The sequence below is a fragment of the Petaurus breviceps genome, unplaced genomic scaffold (genome assembly GCF_028583685.1).
Source record: "Petaurus breviceps papuanus isolate PSGF00001 unplaced genomic scaffold, PetGlider_PUasm1.0 175, whole genome shotgun sequence".
NCBI classification, from domain to species: domain Eukaryota; kingdom Metazoa; phylum Chordata; class Mammalia; order Diprotodontia; family Petauridae; genus Petaurus; species Petaurus breviceps.
This window is the reverse complement of record NW_027185764.1, coordinates 42,439,005-42,443,264: the sequence shown is the minus strand read 5'-3', so window position 1 is coordinate 42,443,264 and position 4,260 is coordinate 42,439,005.

Sequence of the window (4,260 nt, the reverse complement as noted above, 5' to 3'; positions counted from 1 at the left end):
GAGCTCACAGTCCAATAGGGGAAACAACATGCAAATAACTATGTACAAACAAACTACATACAGGATATGGAGTAAAGGTAAGTAAAAGTAAAGTAAAGAGGGAAGGTACTACGGTAGAATTTTGAGGGTTTGGGAAAGACTTGTGTAGAACATGTGAACTTGAAGGAGGCAGAGATGAGGAGGGAGCGCATTCCAGGCACAGGGGATAGCCAGTGAAAATTCCTGGAACAGAGAAATGGATATCTGTTGACCTTAATGACCTAACCAACACCTTCCAAACATAGTTTTAAAATGATGTGAGCAAGATTTCTTCATCTTGTGAAACATAATTTGGTAACCAATAAACTCTAGTTTGCCTTTTTATAAAAATGATTTATGTGAGATTCTGGTGGGGGGAAAAGGAAGCTTTCTTTAGCCAAAAAGGAGAATAAAACCACCCCCAGAACAGTGTTGTGACATCTCCAATGTGTGAAGTATTGTGAAATACAGTGTTAATGTAGTGATGTCTGCAAGTAGTGGTTACTGTACTAATGTCTTGGTATCATGCAGCACTGTTTCCGGATCTACTTCCCTCTTATTGCTAATGAAAACAGTTCCAGGCAGAGGATTTGATATTTTTCCCTTTATTTTCTTTTTTGACTTTTGCACTGATAGATGGTTTTCTCTGAAATTTTCTAAACATCTTCTTCTGCATATATTTGAATTATCTTTCTGTGTAGCTAAGTACTATAGGCTTTTCTATTTCATTGAGTGTATAATTCCAAGTTCCGTGCTGTGTCAGTGAGTCTTTGGTTTTATCATTACAGTGGTTGCTGTGACCATTAAACTAGGCAACTAATGAGTGCCTACTGGTTCAGAGCAATGGGGTAAAAGGACCAATACCTGAAGAAGAAAATCAAAGTGAACCAAAAAGCAACGAGGCATGAAACAAGACCCATGGATAAAAATAGAAATGATGATTCATTGTCCTAATACTTTTTCAGATTCCTGACGTTCCTTGTCATCAGATGCATTATTGCTAGGACACTGGTAAGCAAGAAGATGGTTGAGCTAAAAAAAAAGTGTAGTGTTGAATTGTAGATAGACAGACAGGAAGACAGACAGACAGAGAGACACACAGACAGACAGACAGATAGATAGATAGATAGATAGACAGACAGACAGACAGAAAATTATCTTCTGGGTGATTATCTTATAGTGTTTTGCTCGAAGTACAGAAAACTCTGCCCACTCATTTCTGAGTTGCCACAATGACAAGGTTTTCAGCAGATATTGAATTAGTAATAAGCCAGAGAGCTTTCCTCTTCTAATGACATTTTAGGTGGCAAATGTATCCTAGGAAACAAGTATCTGGTTTTAGACTAGTAGAAATTGGTTACCCCATCAAAGAGGTAACTTCAAATGACTTCAGATTTAGCACTCTGTGAATAGGACCAGATTGGAAGAAAGAATAAAGATTGTTTTGTTTTGTTTTGCTTTCTCCTTGCTCTGGCCCATTTGATTCAAGTATTTATGATTTTTTTTTTTAGGCTGGGCATGGAAGACACATTGTGCAAAATAACTGGGATAAAGTAAAATAATTAAATTTATTGACATACAATAAAGCTTACAACTTTTTACACAGTTAAGAATTTTTTTTTCTTTTCAGAGGGGAGTTGGGGTTAAGTGACCTGCCCAAAGTCATATAGCTGGTACGTGTGTCAAGTGTCTGAGGCCAGATTTGAACTCAGATCATCCTGACTCCAGGTCCGGTGCTCTATTCACTGTGCCAGCTAGCCAGCCCAAGAAAATGTTTTAACATGCACTGTTATTCTTTTGTGAAATCACTTGTTTTACATAATTTGACATTGACTTCACAGCATTTTGCCATTCTTTAATTATTCATCATGAAGCCACACACTGTACTAGATAGCAAATGTAACTTTTACAGATAGTCCATTTACCTAAGTGTAACCTTGATTTTTAGCCCTTAGGTTTTCACTGAATTTTGTGTCAGGAGAGTTCCCTAAACAATGAAATGTGTTTCTCCCCACCTTTTGGACAAACTTCTTAACCTTTTTGATGTGTGACATATTATAAGGACATCTCTATTTGTGACTTTTTGTAATTCTGGAATGATTCTACTTATCAATATATGAATATAATTATCATAATTCAACATTTCTTCAATATAAAGAAGACTTCCTGACTTGCAGGAAGAAAAAAAAATCCCCTAAAGATTTTGGCTGGTTGTTTACAGTCTAATGAAGATACCCAGATGTATCAGGCTCACCTGGACTTCTGACACTAATTTTGAGTGAATCAAAAAGTAAGTTTTGTCAGTAAAAATAAATCTTTTTTTTTATCTTCAGTATTCCAGTCTTTGTATCTCCTTCCCCTTGGCAAGTATTTTTTTTTTAATTTTGAAGCAATAATCCAACTTCAAGAAATCTATATCACCCTGTAAAGGAATTCATAACAACTTTTACAGCTGCCAGATTTCTCTAAAGGCTTTTGCTTGTTTTCTGTGGATTAGTTAAGTTGTTTCACAGCAATAGTTTGTCAATTTTAACATAGTTTGTAACTTTCAATGGTACTTTCCTTTGCACTTAGGTATGACTGATATTGTTTCTTGCTGGACTTGAATAATCTTATAAACATTTGACTTCTTCACAAGAGCCACTGAAATGTGTCAATCATTTAAAGTATCTTCTTTAAGAGTTAGAACTTTTGCACATTGTCATGGAGTAATACACATTCTTAGAAGCAACAGAATTAAAAACACAACAGCAACAATAACAAGAGTGATGTAACACATGTCATGGCACAAAAATCCAACATGCAAGCAACCTAATGGTAGAAACACTAGCTTACTTCAGTTTTAACTGGTCAAGGACATGCATTTTAAGTCAGCTTGGTGTCATCAGAAGTACACATAAATGACTATTGCTATCACAAAATCAGTGCATATTGAAATTATTGCTTTTCCAGATTATTCACACAGGGCAAATTGAAATGGGTATATCAATGATCTACCTATTCCCCCACTCCTCCAGGTGGAAAATTTATCTGTCCCAGAGCTTCTTATTTACAGCATTGAAATCATTTACCTTTCTTAAATTTTAAATCCTGAGATGTGAATAGTTTTTCAGTTAGTTATCTTTTATTCTGGCACATAGTAGGTATTTTTACAATGTTTATTGATTGATATTGAGTGAAAATTCTTTGAGCAGAGATATTTTATATAGTTCTACAATACATCCTACCCAATTCTTATTTTAATTAGAGGATTATTAATTATTTTAAATAACTCATTCAATAATTGTCAGAGAGCTATGAGTTCAAGGGGGCCAGGTGTCATAGAGAAGAATATTCTGTATCCTTGATTTCTAACACTTAGGTTTTCATAGCATTTTATATCAGGTAAATTTCCAGAACAATGAAATATGTTTAGCCTCATCTTTTCGGCAAACTTTTTTATCCTTTGTCATGTGTGACATAATGGCAATTCTTCTTGGGACTTTCTGTAACTCAGATAATTCTGCTTGTTCCAAAATGGTCAAATATACAGCCAGGAGAGAGGAGGAATATTTACCTTGCTCTTAAAAAACAAAGCAAAGTAAAACAAAAACACAGAAGCAAATTGATGGGTCAGTAGATTGACTCATTTGAATTATCTTAAAGGAATGAAACCCCTTTCTTGCCTCTTCTGAGCATCAGCCAAATGGCAGGTGGTGCAAGTCCAGTTCCCCAGTCAGTTCCTGTAAACAAAGTTACTTATTTATAGATATGCTCTCAGTAATGTTCTCACAATCTCAGTCAGACAGCAGCCCCAAGCCCCAGACAACACCCAGACAACAGCAAAGAAAAAAATTTAAAAAAAATGAAGAACCCTTGAACAAATTGACTTTGAGTTCAGTGCTAGTCACTTGGCTTGGCTTGTTAGGTGTTAATGCAGTGGGAAAACATCTAAAATGAAGAGATTGCTTGCCAAAAAACATATAATAAGTATGTGACCTTGGACCCAAGGCACCAAAGTAGTCATCTGATCTCCTAGAAATCAGGCAGCAGGCCTAAAATAAAATTTGTTGTGCATTAGTTCTCCTTTCTAGTTTATTCTCCTGTTTGGTGTTCACCAAACTGGTATTTTTATAGATCTGGGAGGTAGGGTAGATATACAAAAACCTCAAAACTCCCTCAAAATCTTCTTTTTGGCCTCAATTATTTAAATGATAGAGTTTTTCTAGAAGTTAGAGGTGCAAAATTTAATAAAAATAAGAA